Source organism: Sturnira hondurensis, unplaced genomic scaffold, assembly GCF_014824575.4.
Source record: "Sturnira hondurensis isolate 20B ecotype Veracruz unplaced genomic scaffold, ASM1482457v3 Scaffold0021555, whole genome shotgun sequence".
NCBI classification, from domain to species: domain Eukaryota; kingdom Metazoa; phylum Chordata; class Mammalia; order Chiroptera; family Phyllostomidae; genus Sturnira; species Sturnira hondurensis.
In genome coordinates, this window is record NW_028094186.1 from 4,518,241 (window position 1) to 4,543,925 (window position 25,685).

General features: G+C 50.9%; 1 protein-coding gene across 2 annotated transcripts in view; it reads right to left on the minus strand.

Moving 5' to 3' along the window:
* ALPL (alkaline phosphatase, biomineralization associated) overlaps positions 1-24,681 on the minus strand; it is a 56,291-nt gene extending 31,610 nt beyond the window's left edge. The window contains exon 1 of one of the 2 annotated variants that reach the window (XM_037032817.1): positions 24,514-24,681. The gene's annotated coding sequence lies outside the window, so the exon portion shown is untranslated. Of the gene's footprint in view, positions 1-10,650; positions 10,670-24,513 lie in introns of those variants that run through there. The other variant, XM_037032819.1, reaches the window with a different exon arrangement.
* Between the last annotated feature and the right edge of the window lie 1,004 nt (positions 24,682-25,685).

The window sequence follows — 25,685 nt, forward strand, 5'->3', positions numbered from 1 at the left end:
CCACACCTGTTCACTCGGCGGTGCGTACATTATGTGATTGTAGACAGGCGACCTGCTGCTTCCAGTTGACCCAAACTCACCCCACACGCTTCCCAAATGCCGTTGCATCATGCGTCCGTCACAGCCCCCAGAGGGAGGCCTCTCCCAGTCTCCTGCTTTACAGAATCGAGGTGAGGTGACTTGCCCAAGGCCACACAGTGAGAGAGTGACTCAGTCCAAGTGCCCGAGCTGCGCGCTGCACCTGTGGCCTGCCCTGCGTCAGCAGGTGCCTGGGACTTGCAGTAGGGGCAGGCAAGGACCTTAGGCTCAAGACCTGCCTCCACTGGTGGCCAGACCAGTGACCGTAGACACAGCCCTCCTCCCCCACACCCCCCTACCTCAGCTGGCCCTGGCCCAGGACACCAGACCACCATGGCTGTCCCTGCTTCTGGCTCCCAATGCCCCACACACCCTGGCAGCCCTCTCCTGGGAGAAGGAGCCTCTATTCCACAGATGGGCCCCACACAGGCCCTGGAAGAGAAGGTTGAGGCAGCTCTGGATTGTGGGGAAATGGGCCATGAACTTGTAACTTGCTGGGTGGTGGCCAACACAAGCAGTGGCCCTGGGTGGCGTGTGCAGGGGGCTTGCAAATGCCCAGCTTGCGTCAGAGCCGGGAGTATGCTGATGTTCCTCGAGATAGTGCGTGCTGCGGCTGGGCCCAAGGATACCACGCTCACATTCCCAGGGAACCTTCCAGCTGGCGGAGGCTCCTGGTCCCTACTGCGTTTGACCTTCTCAGGGACCCTGGAAGGCAGCAGGGCAAGCACTATGTCTCAACCCCCAGACAAGAAGCCAGGGGCGCACAACGGGGCAGAGACCCCCTTGCTCACTGGCTTCTCCACCTTGGGCACATCACTTTGCCTTTCCGGGCCTGAGCTTTGTCACGTGCCCATGGGGATGACCACAGTGAGTGCCTCTACCACTACGCTATGGTAAGAATGAGAATTCAGTAACAAACAACAAGATAAAGGCTCCAGGTTTGGCGTGCGTTACACACTCAACAAACGTTAGTCAGTAGTAGCAGTGATGAGGAGTGTGCCAGGCACTGTCCTGCGTGCTTTCTGTGCATTAGTTTAACCCTCCCCATGGCACTACTTGGGGGGTGCCATCACTGCTCCCACAATTCAGAGAAGTGACTTGGCCGAGGACACACAGCTATAAACAGGACACTCTGAAGAGGGAAGGGGAGAAACTCTTAAGGGAGCACCTACTACATTGCCTGGAGCCTCGTTCACCTTTCCAAGAACCCAGGGAGGTAGGAGTCACCAGCTCGGGGGTCAGAAGAGAGAGCTAAAGCTCCGAAGCGTGGAGGGAGGTGGACGGTCACATTGTAACAGCGTGGGAGAGCTCGGATCTAGGCCAGGCTAGTTTGGCTCTGGACCCAGTCATACGCCAACTTCCACCCAGATGGAAGACCCAAGGTCCCGACCACCCCAGACACAGGAGGCCTGTTTCAGAGTGGCGGGTGACCTCACTCCACCAGTGAGCGTGAGTGTGTGTGCACGCACGTGTGCACTGGGGCTCTGTGCCCGGCAGGGCCATGGGACCTGTCCTCTGTCAGGCTGCTCCCTCCTCCCTGGACCTGTTCTTTCTGGGCTTTCATGTGACTGCAGCCTCCCTAGGAGGTTTCCATAAAGGGAGAAGAGGGAGGCTTCAGGCACAATGGGCCCCGAGCTCCCAGGCCAGCCCCTCTGCGGTCCCGATTCTGCACAAAGAGGCTGCATGCTCAAGGGTTGTGTCCTCATCTGTCACTCAGGGATGATGCACACCATTCTGCCACCAGTATTGGCTTCTTGAGCATTGGGAGGAGTAATTCTTCACGCTGTGACGTGCTAAGCAGGTATTTCGATGGCTCTCCAACGCTCCCCCCCCACCCCCGACGAGCGTAGTGGAGATTTGCTGTGATGTTTGGCCACTCAGAATCCCTTCCTCCTTCCTCAGAACATGACAAAGTTTCCTTTGGGAAGCGGCTCTCTCCCTTGCAGCCAGTGGTTCGGGTGTGACCCATCCCAGGCCCGGTACCTCTGGGCTGGAAGACTTTCTCCACATGGATGGTATGTTGCGAGGTGGTGAGGTTTTGGGGAGGGCACTGTGTGGAGCCTGAAGGTCAAGCAACCCCTTGGGAGGTTAACAGAGAGAAGCAGAGAATTGGAGTCTCTGGTGGCATCACTTGAGCCCCTTGGTGCAGCCATACCTGAAACCTAGCTCTGAAACAGTAGAGTCACATGAGCTGTTACATTCCTCTTACGGTTTGCCTTGGACTTTCGGTTACTGGAAACACAGAGTCTGACCTCAGGCCTCCAAGTCAACTTTTCTCAGCCCTCGTAAGCAAATGCATCGCGTCATACTCAGACAGTTGTTCCTACCCAAGAACAAATCTTGTAAACAAGCTCAAGCTGGGTCAGTAAGTTTCAAGTGCATTGTAAAATGAGTCCAACCGAAGACCACTTAGGTTTTCTCCTCGGAGTCTATAAACTTGCAGAACTGTAGGAGGTCCTTGGATGGGATTTGCCTAACATCCCTACTCGGTGGAGGACTCGGCCCCTCCTCTCACAACAGGCTGCTGTTGGCTGAGTTGAACAATTCTCACCACCAGTTTCCAAGTGCCAATGGTGTGCCTGGCCCTGCGCTGGGGGCTGCAGGTGTAGGCTCTGCCTTCTAGGCACTTCAGTTTAGCGACAATTGGTCATGATACATATTTTGGGGGGGTTTACACAAAAGCCCTAGGAAGTCAGCCCATGAGGACATACATCTGCACCCATTTCACAGAGAAGGAAACAGAGCTCAGAGAGGCAAAGGGACTTGCCCAAAGTCCCTCTGCTAAAGAGAGGCAGGGCCAGGCCATGTCCTCATATCTACCTGGCTCCAGACTCAGAGCTTTTCTTCTTAGCCTTTGGGGTGGCCAGGATGTCACTGGCCACTTCTTTGAGATAGTTTGTTCCACTTAGGGGCAGTCAGAGTGGTTTAAAAAGCCAGAGAAATGAGGAAAGCTAAGGATCACGGGCCTCCTGTTTGCCCAAGGGTCTTGGCTCCTTGAGAAGTGCCACCAAGCGCCCAGGCCCATCCAGCCTTACTCCCCCATAGGGCTCACCTTCTTCAGACTGTGAACAGAGAGAGACCAGGCACTACACTGAAATGCAGGCCCCTGCTGCTTTCACGGGCAACTCTTGGCACCCCAAGCAAGCTGTCCTGGCCACTCTCATGCCTCTGCCCTCCATCTCTGAGATCCCGCTGACACTGACTTGACATCCTGTATGCACTCGGGCCTTCCCTATGTTATTCAACTGACATTCATTTGACCACTGTTTATTGAGCACCTATTATATTCCAGGGGCCGTTCTAGATACTGAACAAAACAGCCCCATTCCTGCTGGTGGGGAGAGCAGACAACAAGGGAAAAAAGGAAAATCAATAGAATGTCAGGTGGGGGTAAGTTTAATGCAGAAGAATAAGGCAGGGAGGAGGATGGGGAGGAGAGGAGCCGTCTTCAGTTTTAAATAGACAGGTCAGAGATGATCTCACCCAAAAATCACCCCATTGTAGCCTTGCAATAATCCCCTGCAGCTAAAAATGTGACTCCCAAATCGCAGATGGGGAAACAAAAGCTTCGGGATTAAATCTCAAGCCCGTGCATGCCAACCTAACCCACAGTGGTGCAGGCTGCCCACCTCCCACGGGCCCTCTCTCCTAAGTTCACCAATGGCATCAGAGTCCTTCAACACACGAGGAAACTGAGGCTCTCAGAGGTGAAGCCCTGTGCCCAGACCCACAGGAGGGATGACAGGGCTGGCACTCAGCCCCAGTGTGCCCTTGGGAAGAAGCCCTTGGTCTCTTGGCAAGACCAAGCTTGCCTTCGCAGACCTCCCCCTCCAGCTCCGGCCCTGGGCTTGCTGAAACTCGATCCTCCTCTGTGCTGTCCTCCAAGAGTCCTCTTCCCTCTTCCACAGTCCCTCTGGCCCTCTCTCCCAGGTCATGTGAGTCCCTAAATGTCCAACCACCCCTGTTCTGCCTCTTCAATTAACTTCTGGCCCATCATAAACCCACATTCGCCTGAAACCTAAAAAGACATCTTCTGTAGTTTTAAAAGTGACCTTATGCCTGGGGCTGCAGGTTCCTTATAAAAACACTACTAGTCATCCGTATATTGCAAGGTTGTTACAAAGATAGAAGGCAAAGGAGAGTGTCTGTCAAGAGATAAGATTTAATAGATGGCGTACAGAGAGAAGATTAAGCAGAGGCCAGCAGACAAACATCAAGAATTTGCTGAACTGAATGGAGAAGTCTGTATAATGGTGAACAGACACCGCCAGCAGAGCTAGAGCTGCATTCGTTGTGCTCCTACGCTCTGAGGTAGGCACTGTTGCTATCCAATTTTACAGAAGGAAAAGGAGCACAGAGAGGTTAAGACACTTGCCTGCAGTCACACAGCAAGCAAGTGGCAGGGATTATGAGCCCAAACTGTCCAACTCCAAAGTACAAGCTCTTAACCCTTATGCTAGGCTAGTACGTTGAGGCTTCACAAGTTGAAAACACTGCTCATTGAAACACAGTAATTAAGTGCTGACCCAGGAGGGGGTCATGGCCAGTCCCACACCAGAACCGTTATTCTTAACCACGCACCCACTTGTCAGAGCTCACAGGGACTCTGAGAACAATCTAGCCCTACTCAACACTTTCTTTTTTTCCCCCAGCAGGAGCCCGAGGTCCAGAGAGGTAGTGTGACTTGTCCAAAGTTGCAGAGCTGGTTACTTGAAGAATCGGGGCTAGCAGGGGCCATCAGGAAAGGAGTCTTGAGGGTGAGAGAGAATTTTTCCAGCAGAAGGCAATCCAAGCAGAAGGAACAGCCCATGTGAAGGTTTAGAGGCCATGAAGGTCTCTCTCTTTTTTAAAAAATATTTTATTTATTCATTTTTAGAGAGGGGGAAGAGAAGGAGAGAAATATCAATGTGTGGTTGCCTCAGTTGCCCCTCCCGCGCCCCATACTGGGGACCTGGTCCGCAACCCAGGCATGTGCCCTGACTGGGAATTGAACTGGCGACCCTTTGATTCGCAGCCCGCGCTCAATCCACTGAGCTACACCAGCCAGCGCTGAAGGTGTCTTTTTTGACTAGTGAGCTCTGAGGTGTGTGCAAAGGTTGGAGCCAGGGCAGACAGAGGACGAGGCACATTTTTCATATTGAATATTTCCACCTGTTTTTTTAAAACATTTTCTTATTGTTTTATGTTGCCAATATCTTTCCTTAGTTCTTTCACGTGTTTCTGATGCTTATGTAAAATTCGTGGTCCGTCAGTTCTCATACTACACTGGTATCTCTCCTCGGTTAGCAGGTTCTCTTTTGAAGCCACTGTGCCCTGGCTGACAGCACAGTGTGGTGGCGACCGCACGCGGCCCTAACACCAACAGTGAGGGCAGATGGACATACATGGCTCCTGTGCCCTCTTCCCCAAACCAACCCCAGAGGAATGACAGAGCAAAGTGTCGCTAAACCTCGGAAACTGTGGAGAAACCTGGCACTCCTGGGGAGATGGAAGGGGTTTGTAAGCTGGTGTTTGTAGCGTGGGAGAGATGCTGCTTCCAGGAGAGGGGGCAGAGCAAAGTCCCGAGGGTGGTGGAGAACATTGTAGGAAAGAATGTAGGGGTTGATTTCCGCTCGTGCCTGTGCACCAAGCCCTCCCGGTTACCTCCCTCCACGCCCCGCTCTCTCCCCCACACCCGCACCCAGTCACTTGCACATCAGAGGCCCAGGCAGAGAGCACAGTGCCCTGCGGAGTAATTCAGGGCAGTGCAGCAGGCAACGTGGAGTTGCAGGAACGCAGACAGGCCTCCGCAGTTACTCCGCCACCCTGCCCCTTCCAGACCTCCAGTCTGGCGGACTGTGACCTGGGCAGGCGGCCCCTCCCCCGGAACTTCTCCCTGGGGCACTGAGGGTCCCGCCCAACCCCCTGGCGTTAGTTCCCTGAGGGGCAGGGGTAGGGGGTGGGGGTGGTGCCAAACCCAGTGAGGGACTGTGTGTTACTGGTGCCTGGGTCGGGGTGGTCTCCACGCCAGGACTGTCATCTCCTTGGGCTCGGTGCTGACAGAAACTAGGGTCAGGCTTGCATTCTTACCAGCATCAGAGAGAAGAGCTGGACACCCCCAAGAAATGCACCCCTGGGTTACAAACAGGAAATCCAAGGAATACGAGGGCTTCAAAATAAACGAGCCGATTAGAGACAGCACTGGAATCAGCCGTATTCGACAAACGGACTGAGAATGTTAAATAAGCCCTGGGAACACTCAGAAGAAATAAGCAAAGATAGCAGTGGTACAAAACAGAACAAAAAAGTAGTAAAGGACTCAAAGGGAAATATTCTACATGAAAAACCAGTTGGAACAACAAACATAAACAGTCGAATGGACTCGGCAGCTGAGGGATGAAACAGAGAACCAGGCTGTCAGATGGAAGAACGCTTCCATGAGGGAGCCGGGAAGGATTAAGAAACAGTTAACATGGAAAAAATGGTACAACACCAGTTGAAAGTTAAAACATCAGCCTTGACCTGTGTGGCTCAGTTGGCTGGGGGTCGTTCTACAAAGCTAAAAGGTCGCTGGTTCGATTCCGGGTCAGGGCACCTGCCTGGGTTGCGGGTTCCGTCCCTGGTCAGGGCACATATGACTGGCAGCCAATTAATGTTTCTCTCTCACATTGATGTTTCTCTCCCCGCTCTTTCTCCCTCCCTTCCCCCTCTCTAAAAATAAATAAATAAATCGTTTTTAAAAAGTTAAAACATCAACAACCCCAATGCCATTCATTACTTTGAAATAGATCATAAACCAAATTATAAAACCAGATTCATATAACTTCTAAAAGAAAACTTAAGAGGATAGCTTCATGAGTTTGGGGTGGGCAAGGAGTCCTAACTATAAAAAATAAAATAAAATTGATAAATTGGACTTAACGAAAATTTAAAATTTCTTCTCATCAAAAAGGTACCATTAAGATATTGAATAGGAGAACAGATCACTAACAAAGGAATAAGTATCAAATTGAATTGACTACTGAAGTAAAGAATTTGAACTGCAAAGTTTATAGCCAGCTAAACTGTTATTCAAATGTTACAGTTTAGTAAAAATCACAACTGTTCGAGGGCTCATGTTTGTACAAAAAGAGACTTCCCTCCTACCAAAACAAATTCTGAAGTAACAGTTTAATTAACAGAAACAAACCCCACCGATGATACTAACGGCATGTGATGGCTGAGCAATAAACTTAGTAAAGTTAACACAGATCAATCGATAACTTGCTTTTCCTTTTTGTTTCAGAGATAATCATGTTTCAGAAAGTATACAAAAGCAAAGGGAAAAATATTTAATCACCAAGCAGAAATCAAGACTGAATATTTCAGTATATAAACAAAGAAAGAAAAGAACGAGAAGAACACGTATCCACAATAGCTCAGCACTCAAGAGTTCCAGAGGACGCGAATGTGATGTCAAGGGGCTGAAGGGCGTGCTGATGGAGAATACAGGCGGAGGCGGGTAAGGGAGACCAACAGCCTGAGAAACTGATAATCTTGTGTTTGTGGGGAAAAGCACTCGCCAACAATTTTTTAAAGTAATAAACATCGAAAATAAAACAGAAAAATCAAGATAAATTGAAATCAAAATGTAGGACAATAGAAACAAAGTACATACACACACATTCTTTTCAGGAACACTCAGACCTTTTAAAAGTTGACCATGACACAAGTCTCACATTTTAAATAATAGGTTTTCACAAGGTGTACATTCTCCTACTATGATACAATTAAGTTGTGTTTTTGAAGGACAAATGCCTGGCTGGTGTGGCTCAGTGGACTGAGCTCTGTGTGAACCAAAGGGTCGCTGGTTTGATTCCCAGTCAGGGCACATGCCTGAGTTGCAGGCCAGATCCCCAGTAGGGGGCGTGAGAGAGGCAACCACACATTGATGTTTCCCTCCCTTCCCCTCTCTAAAAAAATAAATAAAATCTTTTTAAAAAGTAAAGGATAAACAATTCACTATATACGTAGAGATTAAAAACATCTCTAAATAACTCATGGATCAAAGAAAAGCAATAGTAGAAATTTAAAATTACTTAAAGCTTCCCTGGCCAGGTGGCTCAGCTGGTTGGAACATCATCCCGTCCACCACAAAACGTTGGGGGTTCACTCCCAGATCGGCCGTGTATGGGAGGCAACCAATGACATGGATGTTTCTCTCTCCCCCCACTACTTTCCCTTTTTCTCTAAAATCAATAAATGTATCCTCTAGTGAGGATGTTTTCTTAAATCCGCACCCGAGAACATTATTTTTCATTATATAATGAACAAATTTGGTTTACTTTCAGAATTCAAGAATGGTTTAATATTAGAAAATCTAACTAACAAAATGAGACAAACCATTATCATCTGAAAATACTTTTTGAAAACATTCAATACAATTCAACACAAATGATTTTTTAAACATTTTATTTATTTATTTTTAGCCAGAGGGGAAGGGAAGGAGAGAGAGTGGGAGAGAAACATCAATGTATGGTTGCCTCATATGTATCCCCTACTAGGGACCTGGCCTGCAACCCAGGCATGTGCCCTGACCGGGAATCGAACCAGCGACCCTTTGCTTCACAGTCCCATGCTCAATCCACTGAGCCACACCAGCCAGGGCACAAATGATTATTTTTAAAAAACCCTCCATGAGTTATGAATAGAAAAGAGCTTCCTTAACCAGAAAAAAACCGAATATTATAAAAAAATCCTCAACACGTTTTAAATGGGGGAACTTTAGAATAGTCTCTCTAAAATAAAAACCAGGCAAAGATACTTAGTACTACTATTTTCTTAAAATTTATTTTAAAGATTTTAATTTTTACAGAGAGGGTAAAGGAGAGAGAAAGAGAGAAACGTCGATGTGCAAGAGAAATACTGATGGGCTGCCTCTCACACACCCCCAACCAGGGACTTGGCCCACAACCCAGGCCTGTGCCCTGACCGGGAGTCAAACTGTGACCTTCAGGTTTGCTGGACGACACCCAACCCACCGAGCCACACTGGTCAGGGCCTTACTGCTACTGTTTTTATCTCAGATTGTACTGGCAGCCCCAGAGAGTTCAATAAAATGAGGCAAAATGTTAAAATCATAAAGATTTAAAAACACAAAAGAAAACTATCGTTTGTAACTGTCTACATAGAATCTACAGACAGATCATTGGAAAAAGGATTTAGCAAGTTAGCTTGACAAGCTCAAAATGCAAAAGGGCTACTGCATTTCCACACATCAGCGACCAAGACAACAAGAAAGCAGGGGCATGTAAGTGGAAAAGAACTGAATTGGATGTATACCTTACACTATGTGGATCAAGTTCTTAAAGGTGGAAAAAAAAACCCTCCTCTAAAGCATTTACTAGAAATTGTAGGTAATAGCTCTTTGACCTCAGAGCAAGGCACGCTTTGTTAAACAAAACCCAAATGCACTAACTATTAAATAAAAGATTGTTAAATGAGACTATGTTAAATTTTAGGATTTCCATTTCCAAAACATGTGTAGTCTCAAGAATATACAGAGCTGTTACAAATGAGTAAGAAAAGGGAAAACGGGGCAAAAGACATTCCCAGGAGGGTTCACACACATACTCATACAAACTTGCTCAACCCCACTGGTGACCAGGGAATTGCCAATGGGGTCCACGGTGAGAAACTGCTACACCTATCTGGCTGGAGAAATGAAGAAGTCTGACAGTGCTGTGTATTGCAGAAGGTGCAGAGCATTAGGACTTGTACGTTGCCGATGGAAGTGTAAACTGATACCACCACCGTGGAAAACAGTTTGCTCTTCCCTTGTAGTACTGAACACGTTTTCACAGACCCAATGACCCAACAACCCCACTCCCAGGTCAAGAGAAACCCCCTAAGCTCATGCACAAGAAAGCATGCACATGAATATTCATAGGTGCTTTTCTCTACATTCCCAAAAACCGGAAAAGAACCCAAATGCCATGAATTGAATAAATAAAAATTGTAGAACAGTGACCCACTGGAACTATAAAAGAATTACAGTTCCATGCACCAATATTAATGCATCTCAGCAACACAAGATCGAGTGGGGAAAAAAGCCTCCGGAGATTGTGCATGATGACCTTTCATACAGACGTGAACTTATTTTTCACCTATGCAATATAATTTTAAATACTAATCGAAAAGGCAAAGGGAATAAGAAACTCCAGATATATACATGGCACATGCATGTGTGGTAATAATACTAATAAAAATCAAAACTTTAAAATACTAATCAAAAAAGGCAGGAGAAAGAGAAACCCCCCCAGACTCAGGAGAGTGCGTACCCCACATGAAGGAGGGTGCGTGGGAGGAGGATGAGGAGTCCAAAGGAAGTCCTGGTACTGGATAATAGCTCATAGGTATCTAAAAGATTTTTTAAATAATAGACAAGAGAGCCATCATGGACCAATGATGAGAATGCCTGAAACAAGGATCCTGACTAATCCATGTATAGGCCCCACAGTCCATCAAATAACTTTAACGAAAACAAAGCACTGGGGAAGGATTCACTTTTTTGCCAAGCGCTAGAGAAAGTTGTTGACGTGCGTTAGAGCTCACTGAATCCTCAACAGCCCTTTAAACTAGAAAGCATTTCGGTAGTCTCCTCTTACCCGTGGTTTTGTCTTCCAAGGTTTCAGTTACCTGTGGTCATCCGCAGTCTGAAAACATTACATGGAAAATTCCAGAAATAAACTCCTAAGTTTCCAACTGTGCACCGTACTGAGCAGCATGATGAAATCTCGTGCTGTCCTGCTCCATCCTGCCCAGGACATGAACCCTTTTGTCCAGCGTGTCCGTAGCTGCCGCCTGCCCAGGAGCCATCTCACGCTATCAGATGGCCTACAGAGGTATCACGGCACTCCTGTTCAAACAGCCCGTACCTTACTTAGCCACGGCCCCAAAGCGCAACAGTAGTGATGCTGGCAATTCGGAGTTACCAAAGAGCAACTGCAAAGTGCTTCCTTGAATGGAAGGGTGAGTACAGCGCAGTGAGACACTTTGAAAGACAGACTACCCCCACATAACTTTTATGACAGTGTATTATAACTGTTCCATTTTATTAATAGTTATTGTTATTAACCTCTCACTGTGCCTAATTTATAAATTCAACTAGATCACAAGTGTTTGGCACCCTCCAGAGTTTCAGGCATGCACTGAGGGTCTTGGAATACATGCCGTGGGTAAAGGGGGACTACTGTAGTACTGGCCCATTTTATGAGCAAACTGAGGTGTGGTCACTTGGCTAGGGTCAATCAAAGAGAATCCAGGTCTGAATGACCCTTAACCAGGTCCTTGAGCCTCACCGTCTGCAGTCAGACTAGGCAAGGAATGTAACTTTCTTAGCAAACAGTAAATGATTAATAAATGTCCACCTTCATTATGAGGGACTGTGAGGGCATGCTGGCAAGAAACTGGTGGGTGGAGAGGGGACCAGGCCTATCACATCCCACTGTGACCTCAGGAAGAGGGTCACTTCTCCTCTCTGGGCCTCAGCCACCCCATCTGTACCTGGAGAAGGCTGGAGTGCCAAGCCCCGAAAGCCATTCCCATTCAAACTGTTTTCAAGGGACCATCCAATAATGGGAGGTTCCTGCTCATTCTGCCAGAGCCCACTGGGTGTCGACCCGCTTGGGGTCCTGTCTTTCTGACATCATCTCCTGACCCCCGTCCCTCACCACTCAGAACTTCTGCGCCCCACTCTCTTTCCTCAGGATTCCTGCACTGGCTGAGCTCTGGCCAGGAACGCTTGCTTGGCTTACCCCCCCCTCGTTTTCCAGTTCAAAGGCCACATTCTCTGAGTCCTTCCCTGCCCGCAGCGGGTGCAGAAGCCCCCACCACACCCCGCCCCCTCCCTGTTTCACAACCCTGGTTATTTTCTTCAATGTTCGTCACTGCCTGGAACGAACTCAGAGGCTTCACGGTCTCTCTCCTCCAGGACAATGGAGCTCCAGGAAGCGAGACTCTGGGCCGTTCACCTGCAGCCACACCTGCTCTGGAAGATGCTCAGTCAATATTTGTTGGAGAAAAAAAAAAAAAAGATTGAATGCCACCTTCGCCAGAAATTCTTCGTGGTCTTTCTGCCCAAGGCATGGGTAGGCAGCCCCCTGTGCTCCCACGGCTTTTGCATTTTCCCTTACACCACACCATCCGGGGTCCTGAATAGGTCTGTTAACATGACCACCTCCCTGCACACTGGACACTCTTTGGAAGCAAAAGCTGGATCACACTCATCTGTGAATTCCAGCACCTAGCCCTGGGCCTAGCAGGCAGTAGAGTGAAGAAAACGTTGAATGAATGAATGAGTCCGCTCCTGCACTCACCTCTCTCCCTTCCTGACTCTGCTTTCTCCTTTTTCACCTTGACAGATAACAAGAAACCAGCACCCAAGTGGGCTGAGGAGAAAGGCTACTGCGGCAGGAACTTCCTAGAACAAGGGCAGCCCCGTTCTTCCAGCAGGAGCTACTTCTGGGCAGCGAGGAGACAAAGCCAGCACTGTCTTTGTCACAGGACATCATTTGGGTCCTGGCCCAGCAAAGCCAACAAGACAGGTGTTCTCCCCATATTTCGTCCCCGCGGATGGAATGAGGATGTTGGCAGGCCTGCCTTGGGGCCCCAGCGAGAGGCCTCGCACAGCTCGCTCGGCCTGGCCAGGGGCCAGGCGGGAAACACTTGATTATTCAAATCATGTAGCTACCCAGCGGGAAAGGATCCACTCCTCCGAAAAGGGGAAGTGAGGCAGGCAGGCCAGCCTGGGGATTTTGGTGTTGAAGGAAGAAATTTCAGAGCGAAACTGTCCACCCAAGCCAGCACACTGAGATCTCCCACCCCGGGAAGACACGGGAGACTGAGGCAGAAACCCAGGAGGGCCAGGCCCGAGGCCAGAGGCCTGGACTGAGGCCGGGGCCCATCTGCCACATGTTTCTGCAGGAGCTTCAGCCAGGCTGATTGCTCTGGCCTCCCCCGCCCCTGGTCCCAGACACCCCGGACTGCCCTGCTGTGCTCCCCACCTCCATCTCTCCCTTACCCCAGGAATCGCAACGCACAGGGGGCAGATAAACTCCGCACTTCCCAGCTCAGGGGGCCAGGGAGTGTTACGCAGTCATTCCTGCCCGGAATTCCCTCCCCGAGTCAGGCTCTGGAAAGTCATCAGGTTCAAGAAGAGTTTACACATCTGGCCTGCAGAGATGTTTCTGATTAAGTGATTCCAGGCCCACAGTCTGGAGCCAGGCAGCCCAGGTTCAAATTCCAGCTTCACCACTCAGGAGCGGCAGGACCGTGGGTGAGTCCTGTCCCTTCTCTGGGACAGGACTATTCACCTGTAAAGCTCCTATTCACCTGTAAAGAAAGTGATTCAAGTACCTGCCCTACGTGAGGTTAGGAGGCCAAATAAAAAAGGGTATGGAAAACACTCACTGATCAGGCCCCATGTAGACAGGCAGTGCGTGACAGCTTTTACTGTTACTAAACAGATTACAGTTGTCGGGAGCCCGGCCTTGCTCTTTGGACCAGACATCCCAAAGACAGACACATCCTCCCTCATCAGAGCTGAATCCAGTCGGCTCAGCAGACTGCGAGGCAGAGGGGAAAGACTCGAGCCTCTGAGTTCAAATCCAAGCTCCACCACCCACCAGCCCTGCAACCCCACGCCCGTTACTTATCCACTCTGAGCCCCATTTCTGCCTCTGCGCTGCGCTAGAGATCACAGCAGTTATTTCCCTCAGAGCCGTCATATTCCTTCCCCACCTGGAGGGGGCACTAGTCCATGCTTCTGGGCAGTGCCAGGGAATTAGGGAGCCGACACTGGTGGGGGAGCTGCCCCAGCCTAAGGGTGTGGTCACTCACTCACCAAATACGTATTAAGTATTGTACACCCAGAAGCACGGTACAGATTTGCTATTCTATGTACAGCGGTTGCTATTATTATTATCATTAGAGAAATGAAGGTTTGGCACAGAGGACACATCTGTGAGCAAAGTGGACAAAAAGACTGGTCTGAGGTGTGACATGGGGGGAACTCATACCTTACTAAGGGCCCAAGACATCAATAGGGAAACTGGTTTGTCCTGCTGCCAATCACTAACAGCTCACCATGAGCCCGTGTCATCAGTGGGGAACTCTTGGGAGGGGTGGCCGGGCCCACCCTGGGGTGGCTCCGGTGTCAAAGCCAGCGGGAGAGCCTCCCCAGGTCTCCCCACAGTAACCGAGCCTCTCGGGACTGCGGAAACCCCTACCAGGGAAGCAGCCTTTCGCTCACTCCAGGACATTCTGCTCCTGTGACGTGGGCAGACACTGGAATTCACGAATGATTCAGATGGGCCTTCGGCCCTCCAGGATCTCCTCCTGAGAGCCAGGCGCTGTGTGGGTAATCAGATTTCAAAGGACTCCTGATTTCTGAGTGAGATCTAGAAAAGCAGAAACGGTGCCCACCTGAGCCTCAGCAGCCCCTTCCTCAAAAGAAGGATCATGCTTCATTGGGCTGTTTGAAGGAGTCAGTGAGTTCATGAATAGGAAAGGGCTTTAAAAATAGAAATGTATGATAGAAGCCTGGGGACCGAGGTTGGGAGAGTTAAAGTGACTCACCCAGGGCCACACGGCTGATTAAAACGTGGTCCACCTGGGATGAGGGTGTAAGCCCAACCCCACAGCAGCCCCAACAACACTCCTGCCCCTGGCTCCCCTGGGCCACCTGCTCAGCAAGGTCCAGGGACCAGGTAGGACACCGAGTTCTCTGTTGCAGGGACCACGGTTTCTTGCTGTCTGATCCCAGGCGCAGTTTTCTAATGTGCAAAATGGAGAGGACTTTGTTTGCTCTTCCGCCTGCATGTGGCAGGTCCGCAGAGAACAGCGCCCCTTTCCACGGGGGACGCGGTGTCACGGTCATGAATGAGGAATGATGCTGGTGAGTGAGGAAGTGCAAGGGCAGAGTCTGGCAGTGCCCAGACTGAGTGGGGATGGGACGCGGCTTCAGGTTGGACAGGGGTGAATTCAAACCGCAGTGGCTCCTGGTCCACCTGCTGGGGCAGCTCTGGAGAGTTACTGCTTCACCAGAGTCACTTTCTTCACTTAAAAAATGGGCTGTTACTCGAAAAACAAGATTTCTCAAAGCTTTGTTTTTCAGAAGCCCCTATTCTTGCTCAGATTGAGAGTTGCCAAAATACCTCGTGAACCGAGAATTGCACTGTGGTGCTAGGAGCACTAAGCCCTAAACTGTTTGAAGACCTCAGGCTTGGAGAAGACCAGCTTCTGAAGTCCGGGGAGGCAGACCCTCTCTGGCAGTTTCACGGGTCAGCAGCAGGGCCTCCTTTACAAAATCTTCCCATTTAACGCATTAATCTTCCCATTTAACGCATTTAACGCACGTCTAACCTGTGCTTGTCACCTGACGTGGTCCTATAGACCACAGCAGAATGAGTGGAACAAGTCAGCTCTTTGGATCCATCTTTCTGACTTCATAGTGAGATTTTTAAAAAATTGGTGTATTAGCTTTTGCTGAGATTTTGAATGGAACTCTTACTTACACCATTCCCTCTGCTGAAGTATTTGTTCTAGCCACAGGCACACTGGGGTGGAGTGTGTGGAACACTCGAAGTGAGCAAAAACTGAAACAGTACTTCAACAAAACATGGAGATTAATTTATACTACCTTGTGCATGTAATAATTAAAATGCATAACTGTGTCATGAGTAAAAGTTTAAAATGGTTCATTTCTGTCCCATGCAGTAGGTGATACAGAAAGCTGGTATTAACCAATAAGCTGGTATTAACCAGTAAGTGTTTTCTTGAGTTTTTCCTTTTTCCTAAACCTGCAACCCCTCCTGAAATTGGACATTTGATTCATCTTTGAACTGATCATCCCCACAGTCGCTAACTCAGTAAGTGCTTTTCCGAAAGAACCCCTTCTCCACAAATTTGCTTAATAGACAGTCTTTGTTGACGATACAGAGTTTTTTTGTGGATTAGTAAAAATACATTCCTATTTTGCCCTGGCTGGTGTAGCTCAGTGGATTGAGCGCGGGCCTGCGAACCACACGATTGCGGTTCGATTCCCAGTCAGGGCACATGCCTGGGTTGCAGGCCAGTTCCCAGCAGGGGACTCACGAGAGGCAACCATACGTTGATATTTCTCTCCTTCTCTCTTTCCTTTCCCCTCTAAAGATAAATAAGTAAAAATTTAAAAATATACATTCCTGTTTTCACATTCCTTTATTCAAAGCTAATACGTGCTTTTCTTAGTTTTCTAGTAACTAAATGTAAAAATCATGTGCCTCATCTTTACAGTTTTTAAAGTATTTTGGATATTATGGGCCTTCCGAACATCGCCGTCTTGCTGGGTCCACACCACTGCACCCTGAGTGATGCTGGCCCCCCTCTGCTGCGCCCCTGCAGACTGGCTTCCCTCTGCTCCGCCTCCCTGGGTTCCTTTGGCTATGTGGTTCTATGAACCCCGCCTCTTGCTACCAAGAAGTCGTTCTGAAGAACTCCCCCACTGGCAAGGATACAAGGTCGGACCTTTCGACCACGGAACAACGTTTTTTACATTGACAGTTGCAGAATTGTGGAGTGTTTTTACCTTGATCTTTTGCTTAATAAATCCTTACATTAAAAAAAAAGAAAAAGAAACCTGAGCTGTTACCAGGATTAAAAGTGTGAATGCAAATAAAGCATTTAGCAGAGTGGCTTGGTGCCTAATGAATATTCAGTAAATGTTGATGACTCTTATCAGTCCCGTTATTGCTACTATTGATGCTGAAAAGGCATGAGCCAAGTTCTGCAGGACAATCTGGAACCAGCCTCCTTTTCTTTCTCACCCTCAGCCTGGAGTATGGCCAGCGCAATAGACCTTGAGGACTCAACTCCAGCACAGTTCTGTGCCCCAAGGAAGGTCCCCGCCCCGCACCAGAGGTGAGATCTGACACAGCGCACGTAGCTCCGGGTTCCTCCTGCCTTCCCAGAAAGGGAAAGAGCGAGAAGCACACTGACACTGACCTGGGTGCCACCCTGGGTCTGTCCCTTCTCCGCCCCTGTCCACACAATAATTAAATCTAATTTGGTCTGGGATGTCCTTCAATCTCGTGTGCCAGCTCTAAGTAGTTGATAATGGCTGCCTAGAGGACTGCATTTAGAAGGAATTTGAGGTTTAGAAGGGGGAAAAAAGGCAGTGGTTGATTAGTGATGTCTGACATGAGTATAGGACTGGAGAGTAGCAGCTTGCACGCCAACTGCGTGCTGTGCATGAACTCGAAAAGCCCCGAGGCCTTGCCACACCCAATGTAAACGGTGGTTGTCAGGCAGGGTGACGGAAAGCCCAGTCACACAGCTTGAAATGGCAGGCTGGGATTCAAACCCTGGACCCTCTGGGGTTCCGAGGACGCTTCCTGCTAGGACTATTATTTCCTTTTCTTGTGAGAAGGGGTGTCCAGGCCAAGACCCACTGGGAGAGCAGATGCTACTGCCCACCAGGAGCAGCCATGCCCGGTCCCCTCGCTCGGAGACCTCCCACTCCCAGCACTTTGCAAACCCCGAAGGCAGTCAGTTCTACTGAAAGCAAATACACACAGCAAGGTCCCCCCACCCAGGGCTTGTATCCAAACACGAATTTGAATCCAGATGCTAATCTGATTGAGCAGAAAAAGCACAGATTTGGGTCTCATCCCCACTTTCTAACTGTGTGGCTTTGAGAAAGTTGCTCATCTTCTATAAACTTCATTTTCCTCGTCGGTAAAATGAAAAGGATATAACAAGTTACACACAAAAGGGTCATTCAAAGTAATTATCAGCTCAGTTCCTGACACAGAGTAAGCCCTTAAATGTTAATTATAAGGATTAGGACAAGAGGGAAAATTGAAACACAGCATTTTCACACACAAAAACATAGGTGATTCATGCAAGGGCTTGGACAAGCTGTGGGGAGGAACTCTGTTTATCTTCGATATCTTGAAAGGCTGGCCAAATGAAGCGGAAATCGGCACTACTCCATTTTATGACTTCCAAATAAAGGAGGAACTGGATTCTCCTAGGAAGTGGGACGGTGTCGTCCGTGTCTCGGAGGAGGGAGCAGCCTTGAGTGGGTGGACGGGCACTGGCAGGAGTCCAATGGGTGTGCCTCCCATTTCCCAGCCATGTGACTTTGTGCCTGTTTCCTCATCTGCAACATGCGACCACAGCACCCACCACGCAGGGCGGCTGTGGGGCTAGGAACTCCAGGTGAGGCACTGGCCGGCACACGGGCATGGCCATGTTGGCAGTGGTTGGTTTCTGTCTGAAACAGACAGCTGGGTGGGTGCAGGTGGGAGGAGAAGCAGGAAAACCGAGCAGCTATAAAAGGGCCAGGCGGGAAGGAGGGAGCGGAGGCGGTATCAGAATCAGCTGAGACACTGCGTTCCCAGGAGGGTAGCAGACGAATGAGTTATTAACACCTGTATTGACGAGGCTGGTAAGTCAAAGTGGGGGCAGGTGGAGGGAGAAAGACACCAATGATACCAAGAAAGGCCGAGCCTGATCCAGTCCAGCGACAGCCAACCAAGAGGCCTGGGGGATGACAGGACGGAGACCCGAGAGCACACCCACCCTGCAGTTCCCTGAGCCCACAGCTGTGTGTTTCACTCCCTTGGCTGGGAAGGAACAAAGTAAAAAGAGTAAACAAAGAAAAGGTGGATCAGAGAAGGTGAGAGCTTGTCACGTGGTAGAGCCTTTTAAAGGCTGGATTTGCGGTCTTTTGAATAAAAGCCACCTAAACACTCTTTTAAAGAACTGATCGATCGTGGTTTCTGAGCTTTATCCAGTGGCTTGAAGACCCGGCCAGGTGAAATTTGCCCACCTGACTCACGAGCTGAGACCCAGGAGGAAGGAAGATGCTTCTCTGCAACAAGCCAAGGTCAGGGCCTCACGGCAGGGTCACTGAGGTCTATTCCCAGAAACACCCTCCCAGCTTCCCCTCCATTCTCCTCTCTTCCCTGGGTCAGGACAGGGAGACAGAGGCACGGAGCGGGGTGGGGGGTGGGGTGGGGGGGTGGGGATCTGAACCCAAGGTGTCTGCCCTCTGCGTCTCAGTCTCCTCATCTCTCAGTCTCCTCATCGTAAAACAGCAGGGGTGAGGCAGTGAGGATCAAAGGTAAAGTTGAAGGTGCCTGGTGCCCAGCAGGTACTTACAAAACGCTACTTGCCACTCAGGCAGGCACATTTCTGAACTCTCTGCAGGCTCCAGGGCCAGGGACCTGTGGTCACCCACAGGATTCAGAGCTCCCCTTGCCTACCTTGTACCCCCGGAGCAGCTGGTGGAGCCCTTCCAGAACATCCTGTCTAAGCAGCTGCCTCCAGAACCATGAAGGTCCACAGCCTCCCACGCTGCCCTCAAGCTCCCTCATGGCCATTCCACCAGGCCTTGGCTCCCAGCAAAGGGACTGAAACAGACAGCTGTGGGCTCAGAGTACAAGGTGCTCTGTGTCTGTGAAGTGGTGGCACCAGTGGACTGGGCTTTGGGAGTGTTAGGTGAGGTGGCACGTGTCAAGGGAGTCCCTTCCCTGAGGGGGCTGCATAATCTCTAGACTGAAGCACCCAGGGCTGCCTGTCCCCACGGGGGCAGGCCCCAGGCCCTGCTTTCTGAGCCCCGACAGGCTGATGCTCTCTGACCCCCACACTTCTGGAGCCTGTAGACTCCTCCTGGGGACCACCAAAGCAGGAAGAAATCACCCTCCATTGAGCCAACATGTTTCAGAGTCACTGCCAGGCCACAGAAGGACCATTGTCCACACACCCCACATTCCTAACCCGAGCCCACTGCGGGCTGGCCCAAGCTTCATGCAGTCATTCGGATGAAATTTGAGCCCCACTTCCATGGCCTCATGCCCCTAGTCCAGAAACTACAGACTCAGAAAGCAGGCAGGTAATGTCAATGAGGCAAGTGGGCTGAGTGTGAGAGAGTAGGGACTGGTGGGGACTGTGGTAAAGTGGACAGAGCAGCTACTAATTAGTTCCAGCCTTGGGTGCCAGGCAGAGATCAGCCCACTGTGGGTCAGTAATCCACCACACCTGTCCCTTGCTGCCATAGGTAGGCAGTTTGTGACTGACCTGCCATAATCTAGGCCATAAATATTTGAGGACCAATTGATTAAATTAGACCCATTCCAAGTTTTAAGGAAGTCTCAACCCTGCCCCCCACCACCACTGTGCTCCTCAGACACCTTGGCGTACAAATGAGAAAGCTGCAGCTCAGAGAGGAAATCACTTGCCCAAGGTCACACAGGTAGTTACTGAAGGACTTAAACTTTACTCTTCTGAGCTGAAGGTCTTTCTCTACCAACTCATACTCTCTGCATCCTCCCTTGAACAATTTTTTTCTTTAAAAAAAAAAAGCCTTGGCCATTGTAGCTCAGTGGATTGAGTGCGGGCCTGCGAACCACCCAATCACAGTTCGATTCCCAGTCAGGGCACATGCCTGGGGTGCGGGCCAGTTCCCAGCAGGGGACTCACAAGAGGCAATCATACATTGATATTTCTCTCCCTCTCTCCTTCCCTTCCCCTCTAAAGATAAATAAATAAAATCTTTTAAAAAATAATAATAAAGATAACATTAAGGATGTCCCATGGAAAGGAAACATACCCTACTTAGGACACTGGTTACTTTGGGAAAGGTCGTGGAGCTTAGAGCTGGGAGACAGAATTCAGAGGCCAGCTCTGCCCTAGGGAGCTGGGTGATCCTGTGCAAGCCCTGCCTGCCCCTCTGGGCGCCTCAGTCCCCCAGGGTCTGCAAAGCAGCTGGTTGACAAAGCCAGCCCCTAAATGTCTTCCAGTTCTGAAATTCTAGGCATTTGTGAGGTCTCCTTTCTGGCCAGTCCTTTGTGGCCTCAGATGAACATAAAATAGTAATAATAATAATAATAATGGGGAGGAGAGTCCACACTAGCCAGGAAGGAACACTACCATTTTTAGTGAAACCCGACTCCTGGTTACTGGAACTCAGAAGGAACATTGGTAATACTCGGGCACTTTAACCACCACCCTGCCGTTAAACAAAAACACATCTGGTTTAGCTTCATTTTTCTCATCTCCTCCCCCCCACCCCCTACCCTCATCTCAAATTTTACCCCTTAATTTGAGAAGTCAAATCAAATGCAAACAATTGATTTCATGCCGCAGTGAGGTTGAGAATTTCAACATGGAAAACTTTAAGCGTGTTTTTCTGGGAGCAATTTCGAAATGTTGGGGGGTGGTATGGGGAGGCAGAAAAATATGGACACTATTCTTAAATGTTCTTGGGACACTGAGCATCCTATCAAAGTTGTTGAGGGCCCACTAGGGACCCGACACTCAGAGAGGTGAAGTGACTTGCCTCCGGCCACTCAGCTATGATTGGAACCCAAGAAGCTGCCCCCCAAAGCCAGCATTTCCCCTGCTATCTCTAGGCCTTTGTGACCTGAACAGGGCCTTCCCTCTGGCCTTTATGGTCGCCTGTGTGATGAGGAAAAACGCAGCTGACATTGCCCCACAAGGAATATTAACATCTCAAGAACAATCTCCAGCACGGGCGCAGCCCAGTGATGAAAAGCCACTTATGACCTTGCTCGTCCCTCACAGCAATCTGCTGAGTGCACATTATTAACCCACACGACGTAAGATTTCCTTATCTGAAGCTCAGAAAAGAAGAGTGACTTGTTCAGGGTCACCACAGGCGTGCTGGGAATAGACCTCCCATCTACTGCCCCCAACTGCCCTCTGAAAGTGAGGACGTCTCTAGAAGGAAAAATAAAACATAACAAAACAAAACAGAAACACACCGCACAGCCCAGCGCAGCCAAGGCTAGGGAGCTGAGTCAGCATTCCTGTGGTCACATGGACATTTCTGAGCGCCGTTCTCAGCCCAGCTTGCTCTCTCCCCGCAAGGTTCTCTTTGAGCTCTGGAGTTTGTATTAATAACTCCAGTTTCTATTTCAAGGTGAGAACTCCAGACTACGCCGCTGGGTCCTACCCCTGGATTAAGAGGCCCCATCCGCAGAGACAGTTACGACATGGAGATCACTGTGTTTGGAATTCTAGACACCCAGGCTCCATCCAGCCCCGGCTCCCCTGGCAGCGCATGTGTCCTTGGACAAGTTGTTTCTCCTCTCCAAGACCTGCTTCTTCCATTGTAAAGCTAGGACCACATCTAGCTTGCTGGGAATGTAGGGTATGTAAGCCACAGGACAGGCAGGGCTTGAGTCTGGGTTCCCCCGTATCCAGGCTGGGACACATCGAGGCACAAGAACAGGCAGAGGGGCAGGCTCTGTGGAGGCAACAGCCTCGGACCCATTCACAGTACGGAGTCCGGGCTCCTAGGCAAGGTGGTGTTTGGGGTGGTAGGTGTCTGAGTGTTGGGGGGTGGGGGCACTAGGCCACCCTATGGCACAGCCCATCAGGGAATGACAGGGAATGAGCAGGGCCTGGATGAAGGTGGGTGACAGGTTTCCAGGGTCAGGGCAGTGACATAACTGTATACCCAGTCTCAGCGTGGCATTTTCTGCCAAGATTAGAGCTGACAATAGCCAGTATTCTCTTAAGCACGGGCGCCAGCTAAACACTCGGCATGCATTAATTTAGATGCCAGCACATAATAGGGACTATTGACTGATCTCTGCCTAAAGGAGGAGACTGAGGCATGACAGGGAACAGAGCTCATTCCAGGTCACACAGATAGGTTGCCTTGTCTGGTCCATCAGCAACCTCCGCACATGGGGGAGGCGCTGCCACCTCCTGAGCAACACGGCCAGAGCTGTTACTGCACTTTAATCCCTTTCCTCGTGAATTGCTCCATTCCAATGCTCAAATGTCAATTTCAGAGCCTGAAAAGTTTGTTCTGCTGATGCCTGAATGTCCACTCTGGGAAGAGGGCGTTTGTCGGCCTCATTTACTGCTGTGTTCCCAGCACGAAAACAGGGCTGTTAAATTTTTTTCTGGCCTCAAACCCATCTTATTCCTTACAATGACAGTCCCCATTTTACAGGAGGCACCACAGACACCCAAGCTTGTCTCACTCCAGGGGCCTCTCCTGCTTAGGGAATTCAGAGACTTGGAGTTCGGGAAGAAAAAAAGGAGGCGGAGGGATGAGGGCGGGGCATAGGGTAGAGTGGGCGGGATGGGGACAACACAGGTGGGAAGGACTACAGATTTGAAGAGGACAGGTCTGGGGGGTGGCGGGAGGCCAGACTGGGCCCTGGAGGCAAGTGGGGTAGGGAAGAGGAACCAAGGTTCAGCCCCTCATCTCCTGGTTCCTTAGAGTGGGAAGTAGGAGGCTAAGGTTGTATGGTTTAATCTGGGTGTGAATCCTGGTTCCTATTTGCTTAATTTCTTAACTACTTAGTTAAGTTCTTTAAGCCACACTCTCCCCATTTGTAAACAATGTGACACACGTAAGGTGTTGGACAGGGTCTGGGACGCAGTAGGCTCTCAAACAGTTGGGTCCTCCTCCCTGAGGCGCGAGCCAACTCCTGCCTCCCAGGGAAACCCCGCCCACCTGTGGAATCTCAGCTTTTCCCAGGACCCTAAAGGCCCTTCCCGGCTGAGAATCACCCAGTCTTTGGATCTCCAGGGTTTCCCCCTCCCCCAACCCCATTAAGTGTTGAAAGGGTCAGAAAAAGGCAACTTCGGGGGAAGACAGGGCTTTCCTCAGCTTCCCACCCCACCACTGTTGACTATGTATTTAATACTTATCAAAACTGGACACAGGAAGGGACCAATCCTGAGCAACCCACTCACCTGCACACACGCCCAGAAATGGGTCTCAGGCTCCCTCGGCTTGGGGGGCTCCAGAGCTTTGACCCATGGTTGCTGTGCCCAACCCCACTCCCAATCACGCGCCCCGGGAAGCCCCCTTCCTTCCTCCCCAGCCGTTCCTGGACCCGAGCGCCTCCCTCCCTCTACTGCTCCCAGCTCTGGTCCAAACTACTTTAGGGCAGACCAGCACCCTCCCCTGGCGGTCGTGGCAAGATCTAGAGGGTATTAGGTGGGAAGCAAGAGAGCGCGCCAAGGCAGGGGCCTGAGGTCGGTAGCCTAAGATCTCCGACCAATGGAACACCGTAGGGGCTGCTCAGTCTCCGGGCATCTGGGGGAGGTGCCGGGAGCGAGGGTGGGGGTCCCAGGCAGTGGTGCAGGAGGCAGGAGAGGCCAGGACTGCATCGGGGCTTCCCTTAGCTTGCGGGCTCCACGGGGGCCACATCCATCCAGCCGCCCCAGCCCACCAGCCAGGAGCCTCGGATGCGCGCGAGTACCAGACGGGACAAGTAGCCGGGGGTCCCGAATCGGGGTGCCATGGGAGGTGTGGGGCGCGGAGGTCCCTGCCCTGCCATTTATATCCAGCCTCGCCGCCATCCCGGAACGAGTGGAGATATAGGAGGGATCGACCGAGTCCCCGGGGGTCCGGGGAAGCCGAGGACAACGTCTAGTTCTTACCTGCGCAGAGTTCGTGGATCAGAGTCTGTCCTGGAACAAGTGATGCGGGGTCGGTACGCTGGGCCTGAGGGCGCGAAGTGGCGGGAGCGCAACGCTGCCGGGGCCACCTCCCCCGCCGGCTTATAAAGGCGGCCGCGGGGCCCGAGAGCTGCCTGGGCAGCCCACCCCACCCCGCCCCCGGCCCAGGCCCCGGGCCCTTCCCGCCCCCCATCCCACCCCCATACCGCCCCCGCCCCGCCCCCGGCCAGAGCCGGGCCGCTGGGTCTGGCCACGCAGCTAGGGCGCCCCCTGCCGGGAACTCGGGCGCAGCCCCCAACTCCGCTCCCGCTCTGCGATGGTGTGGAGCTGGCCACCGGGTCTCGCCTTCGGCTTCCTCTGCTCCTGATGCTCTCTGGCCCTATCCACCTCTGGGCTTCCCCGCGCAGCTCTCTCCCCACTTGCGCTACCCTGCGAGCTCGGGCTCTGACCCCGGTCTCCACATGTTGTCCTTCTTGTCTACATCTTTACCTCCAACTTCATTCTGTCGTTGTGGGTGTCTTTCTGGTGCCCTCTGTCCCATCTTTCCCTCTCCGTGTATCTGTCCATGTGTCTGTCTACCTGTCTTTCGGCGGGTCTCTCTCTCTCCACCTGTGTCTCTTCCTCTCTTCCCTGCCCCTGCACTGTCTCTGATTAGGCCTGGAGGACGCCAAGGGATACCTAGGCTGGGTGGTTTCGGGAGGCGCACCTCCCCTGGATAGGGGCTATTCCCTCTTTTCTCCTTAGAAAGGAATAGGGGGCCAGCCAGGATTCCTGCTAACTGCATCCCAGCCAGAGCCCCAGGACGTGTCTTCTGGGTGACTTGAGGAGGAGAGAGCTCCCACTTCCCAGGCAGTGGAACCCGTCCAGGTTCAATAGCTAACCCCAACACAGACACACTCCCGGTGTCCTTGGGCAAGTCCCTTCACCTCTGCGGGCTCTCCTGCCCCTTAACAAGCAGACAACTTCTCCCCTGGCTTCCCTCACCACGTGGTGCAAGAGTCAAATGAGACAGTGGCTGAAAAGTACACAGGAAACTGTAAAATTCTACATCAGTGGGGGGAGGGAGCATGAACAGGAGGGGACTGAGGCCAGGGCAGAGGGGAGAAGGTCAGCACCAGCAGAACCAATGCCGGCCTAGAGTCTCTCTTTTACCT